Genomic DNA, 6,373 nt, shown 5'->3' on the forward strand with positions numbered 1-6,373 from the left:
TGCCAGATTTTGTTACTTACTATCTTTGAAAGCGGAGGGAAAAGTCAACCCTTGTTAATTCACTGTGCCAGCCACCTAGCAGAGCGGTATCCTTAAGGGCTGCTTTTTGGTGGGGTGTTCTGTTCTTCTGAGATGGTGAAGAGCTCCTGCTTTCCTGCCAACTCCATTGTGTTCTCTTAGCAAAAGCCTGCCACACTAGAGGCGCTTTAAAAAGAAGCAAGGCGTCTGTTGCAATAGACATCCAACAAAAGTTCCTGCTGCAATCCACACTTCCAGTAAATGCTGGTTCGTAATCCAGATTTCAGGCTTCAGGGCTGGTTCGTTGTAAAACACTGCTACAGGTCAGCTTTGTGCATCTGTTTGCAGCAACAGAAAATTTGGGTCGCTTACGCATTGAGGACGTTTATGCAGACAAATACTAGCATATACGGGATCCCTGAAATTTGAATTCCACTTGAGGAAGGAGACAAAACACTCTCCTACCTCTTTTTTTTTTTTTAAGTCCCTTGCAAAAGGGGTCAATGACCAAAAGACTTAACTCATCTGTACCCATCGGAATAGCAGCTGCCCTGGAGACTGCTCACATCTGGTCCATGTCCCAGGCTGAGCTTCATACAAACCAGCATAAAGAGAAGTCTACATGCAAACAAAATATGATTATTTTTTTTTTCTGAATAGAAATCTCCTTGGATTTTTCAAATATTTTAATAGGTTACAAATACTTATTCCTGAACAATATAGGAGAATAAATAATGTATTTACCAAATCAAGTCTATTCTAATAAGCAAGCAAAGTTTCATTGAAGTACATCAATAACTGACTATTTGATCAGAGTGTGGAGTTGCTGAGTTCCCTCTGAGCACATTTGACTCAGAGTTTCCTAGCTAAAGCTTTTGACATAAAGAGGAACTTATGAAGGGTGAAAGGAACTAATTAGTACCAATAATTATGTGGTCTTTTTTCCTCTAGGAACCAGTATGCTATCTGAGATATCTTACACAGCAGTTTACTCCACATCTTTTTAACTTTGATTATTTCCATTCACCATTAACTCTTACTCTGAAGGTGAAAGGTTTCACATTAGTGATTAAACTGTAGAATTATATTTTATCCAGTCTAGTATTTTCTAGGATATGTTGGGTTCCATATTTTGACACCTAAATAGATTGTCAGAGTTTCTGAGTATGCATTGATGTATTTTGGAATTTAGCTGGAAAACAGGTTTTATGTTTCATGGAACCATAGAAACATTTGAGTTGGAAGGGACCTTTAAAGGTCATCTAGTCCAACTCCTCTGTGATGAATACGAGGTTCAGCCTGACTTTGAATGTATCCAGGGATGAGGCATCTCTGGGTATTTCTACACAGGACCACTCAAAATCCTAACCCAATGTCTGAGAGCACTGTCCAGATGATCCCTGAGATCAGCTTCAACCCCATCATGTTGTTTCAGAGCCCTGTCACAGAGAGCAGAGCTCAGTGCTGCCCGTCCACTCCCTGTGAGGAGCTGCAGCTTCCATGATGCCTCCCCTCAGCTTGCTCTGCTCCGGGCTGAGCACACCAAGTGACCTCCTGCACCTCTCTCACCGCTTGCCCTGTAGATACTTCCCCATCTTCATAGCCCTCCTTTGGGCGCTCTCTAATAACTTTATATCCTTTGTGCATTGCAGTATCCAGACTGCACACAAGGCTCAAGGTGAGGCCACGCAGCCCAGAACAGAGGGGTCAACCCCCTTCCGTTGTGCAGTGGCAGTGCCGGTGCACTCCAGGGTACAGTTGGCCCTTTTGGCTTTCACGGCACCGCTGACACAGTCAACTTTCCATCAGCCAGAACCCCCAGGTCCCTACCCATGGGGCTGCTCTACAGCCTCTCATCCCCCATTTCCCTGTATCTAGGGTTGTCTTATTCTTGGTGCAGAATGTGACACTTGCTCTTGTTCAACTTTATGTGGTTTGTGATCACCCGGCCCCGTGATTTGCCAAGATTTCTCTGTAAGGCCTCTCTACCCCTTAGGGATTCAACAGCTCCTCCCAGTATGGTATCCTCTGCAGAATTACTTAGAATGCATTCGACTCCTCTGTCCGGATCATTCATAAAATCTTTGAAGAGAACTAGCCCTCTTATTGAGCCCTGGGGAGCCCCGCTAGTGACTGGCCTCCAGCCTGCAATCTTCATAAAAACAAAGATTGGCATTTCTCAAGTGCATTGTCATTTATATAGCTTTCATCTCCTCCTTCTCACTCACTTTGTGTGATCTGGAGACAATCACATTTATACATTTGCTCCATTCATGCTATATTCGAAGTTTCCCAGTTATATTCTACCAGACAACTTACTGATTTGTCTGAGAGATGAAGAACAAAAGAATGAGAGACAATGAACAAGAAGTTGACTACATATAAGGACAAAAATAGGAGCTGCCATACACTGGAATGAGGCCTGTAAATGTTATGGAGTCTTCATCCTCGTGGGTATTCAACATTTGCCTGGGCAAGGTCCAGAAGGTAGCTCTGCTTTCAGCATGGCCAGGACTGTGTGATCCAGAAGCCCCTTTACATCTGTGTCATTTTATGATCCTAACGGTCTTTTAAGGAAGTGTTTTCTTTTCTGTGATCAACATGGTAAATGGGTAAGTCTACCATGTTAGCAACCTATAGAGATGGAACTTAAGAGACCCAGCTATGGAGCTATATGGCATGCAGGATTTCCATGACTTGGTGAGGCCTTGCTCCAGATGTCTGGGCTCCCTTGCCCAAGTTGGCAGAGCAGCTTTTGATTCTGCCCACACTTGCTGCATCCTGGATCTGCAGGGTACAAAAGCAATGCAACAACAAATCTCTGTGATAGTCAGGAAATGCTTGGAGTCATTTTCACAGTGTAGCCAAGGGAACACTGCTTTATTGATGGTTGTGGTACCTTTGTTCATCAGAGTCCTTTGTCACAGCTGTGTTGTTTCAGGAAGGAGATGTTATTCTCATCTACTGATGAATAGGGAATTTTTTCTCATTTTGATGTTACAAAGCCAGGGATAACCATTTACTCTAGAAACAGGCTCAAGGTTGCTCTAGAGGAAAAGAGGACTTTTAGAATGCATGTTGTCTCTGAGAGCCCTAGAGCTGCTCATTTTTTAGTGCTGTTTCTGTTTGCATGAATTCACACAATAAATGATTGATTCACAGAGAGAATAAGGCATATAGGAAGCATGAATCCACTTCTATCCCACTCACTGAAAACTATCAGAGTGGTAAAAAATACCAGTCAGTATGTTGGTGTCCTTTCATGATTAACCTCCACGGGAGATGTCATGCACAGCTGGTGGGGATGGGCTCTTGCCTAGAACAACCAGGACCACCTTCATCAGCTACAGGGCATCCCAGTCAGTGATGAGCCTAAGCCAACGGTCCCCTTGAAGAAGGCTGTCATCAGGATAACTGCGTGCTGCTCCAAGGCTCCTCAGAGAGCTTGCACAGCAGGGGATCGCACCAATGGGCTCAGTCAATGGCATTGCTGCTCAGAGCCACAAACCACCATGCATGCTCAGCTGCAGGGATTTGCCTTGGATGGGCAGGATGAAGGAGCTGAAAGGCTGCAGTGTGCAAACTTGAAGCTCTCCTCAGGGCACCACCACTGAGACCATCTCCTCCAGACAGGCCAAGGCACGGCTCTCATGTTCTCTTTCCTTCTTTTATCCATTCCCTGTAACCAGCTTTGTTCTTCATATACTTTTTCTGCTTCTCCAAAGATCTGAGGAATGCTGCTCGGTGCTACGTTTTAAACTGTCCAATGATGGTATCTGGTGCAGAACTGATAGCTCTTAGACACACAAACCCTATTGCCATGTCATCTCCTTTGTAAAAAATCTAGTATTGTCCACAGTCCACATAAAAAGCCCTTGGGCTTAGGCCTGTTATGTTGTTGGCTTAGGCTGTTATGTTGTTCTGAGCTTTACTCCTTTCTACAGAGATTAAGGGTCCTTGCTTTTTCTAATTAAATCTTTTTGCACAAGACAAGCTTTTGCTAGATGTTCTGTGATATACAGTGTTCTGTTTGCAAATCTGAGGCAAAAAAAAAAAAAGCCAGAAAACTTATTTTCACTTTCTTCAGAGACACCTCTGCGCATTTGACTTGTCTATTTGTGCAAACATCTCTCACTCCTCATCTGTACTCCTCTTGTCTTTTCTCACATTCCTTTAAAGCATCGTATTGTAAGCTTTGCAGTATCTGAAGGGGTTGGGTTTTTTTAGCTTTTAGGTGCCTTTTTTTTATCCCTGACTTTTTCTGGGCCCCTCTGTCTATGCTTAACTTTTCCAGATCCTGAGGCATTCCTTGCTGGGTGGTTGAGTGTTTCCAAATCTTTCTCTTCACCTTCTCTGGCCATTTTCTTGGTTTATGAATTCCTTAAGACTTCTGAAAAAGTATCATCATGATGCTACTCAAAGGAAGGCAAAACAATGAAAAAGCAACAGCATGACAACCTGTGCAAGTCCAAGAGAGTAAGGCATTTGGGGTTCCTCTAACCAACTAATGATCTCCTATTGTCTCTATTTTTTAACCATTTTTACTATCCATTCTTGTTCTGTCATTCTAGTGTTCTTTCAGACTAAAATTCAGGATTCAGGAGTACATTTGGTAACAAATACTTAGGTACTGTTCAAGTGACTTCAGTCTTTAGTTTTCTTCCAGACTTCTGAAATATTGGAAGAGCTGTAAAGCATGACCAGACATGACTTTTCTAGCCTCTTGCAGCATCTCATCAATACTGACAATTGACAAGTCATAGCATTTCGGGGGAAAATACATGATCATCACAATAGGTCTGCAAATACAGCCACTACTCTTCACCTCCATGTCTCTTCCTCCTCCGCTTCTTGAAACTCCAGCCAGTCTCTGTGAACCATAAATCGATTGGAACCTTGATGTTTAACATTTCACATCTCCTAAATATTTCATTATCACCTTTCATTATCTACCTTTCCTTTTCCAAACAAATACTGTGTCCTTCTTTACATATTGTTTATCATTTCATTAGGGTTTAATTTACTGCAGTTCAATTTTGCTAAATACCCTCTTGATCTGTAGTTAGTCTTTGGACTGTTACAAAAACTTTCCTATTTTTCATAGGAATACCCTCTAAGCTTTTAAATCTTGTTACTTGCCTCCAAATTCCTCTAACATATTTGCCTATGCTACTTACACGGGTAAAACTATTGATGGAGTACACATGGCCTGTCCTGACACTGCAGGTTTAAGCTGAAGGTTTTGGAAGTGCCTATTAAGTACTGTTGTTACTTTCTGTGTTTCTTACTGGAGTGAATGCATGTACTGGGGAGAGACAGGAGGCAGAGGCTAACAGGTCAATCCGAGCCATGAGGGGAGTGCAGCATCTTTGATAGATACATTCTCTTACCACTGGATTTGGTCCTAAATTTCACTTCTCCGCTCAAATTCCTGGCAGAGGGTCAGAACTCCTTCCTCCTCTCAAGAAGCCTTTTTGCCGGTTGTTCCTTAGGAGATTTAGTTGAGGTAGTGTTGGAAGGCACTTCTCATTCAAGTAGGCCCTCATTGTTGCAGATGGTGGAGTTCAATGCTGGAAGCACAATTGGGTAATACACTGAGGGGATCTTATTTTGCCTATTGATAAGTGATGACTGTGTCTCCTGTGAACTGTAGAAGACCCACAGAAGACCTCAAAGTGAAACAGTTGGCACGACTGTCCCTTGCGCTGCATTGATTTGCAAGAAGAGCAAAACAATCTCAATAATTCCTTATTTTCCAAGACTAGCTGAATGGCTGTTGTCCTCTTTCTTTGGTTGAACTGTTGAAGCAGAATGTTGCAGGGGAGATAGATGCTTAGGTAATAAAAAGACATGTGTGGGCATGGTTCTGTGCTTTTTAATGAAACAACAAAGCCTTTGCACAGCCAGTTCAGATGGGATGCTGGGCAGAAAACTAGGACCAGACTGCTCCCAGCAGTCTTGCCTTAGGTGAAATCTGCTGTGATATTGATCTCTAACACGCAAATCAAATAACAGCCACCACGTTTTTAAGGATTAGGAGCTTCCTGTGCAAGACAGTATGTGTTTTTAATACTTTAAGCTGACTTATGAAACTGGTAAACAATGTGGAAAGTGGTACTGGATGACCTCTTTTATATGTCTGATTATTCTGTCAACATTTATAATGCATTTGATATTTCCTTATCATCAAGATAGGATCAGTTAAGCAGTTGCATTTCCCAAAGCTCAGGTTGCATTAAGCTTTCTTCCACATTTCATGGTAATAAATGTTGACATAAAGTTCTGTAGATTTCATATAAAGTGATTGTTAATTTATTCCGAGGAGAGGAGAGGAGAGGAGAGGAGAGGAGAGGAG

Source organism: Meleagris gallopavo, chromosome 1 (genome assembly GCF_000146605.3).
Source record: "Meleagris gallopavo isolate NT-WF06-2002-E0010 breed Aviagen turkey brand Nicholas breeding stock chromosome 1, Turkey_5.1, whole genome shotgun sequence".
In the NCBI taxonomy this organism is placed as follows: Eukaryota; Metazoa; Chordata; class Aves; order Galliformes; family Phasianidae; genus Meleagris; species Meleagris gallopavo.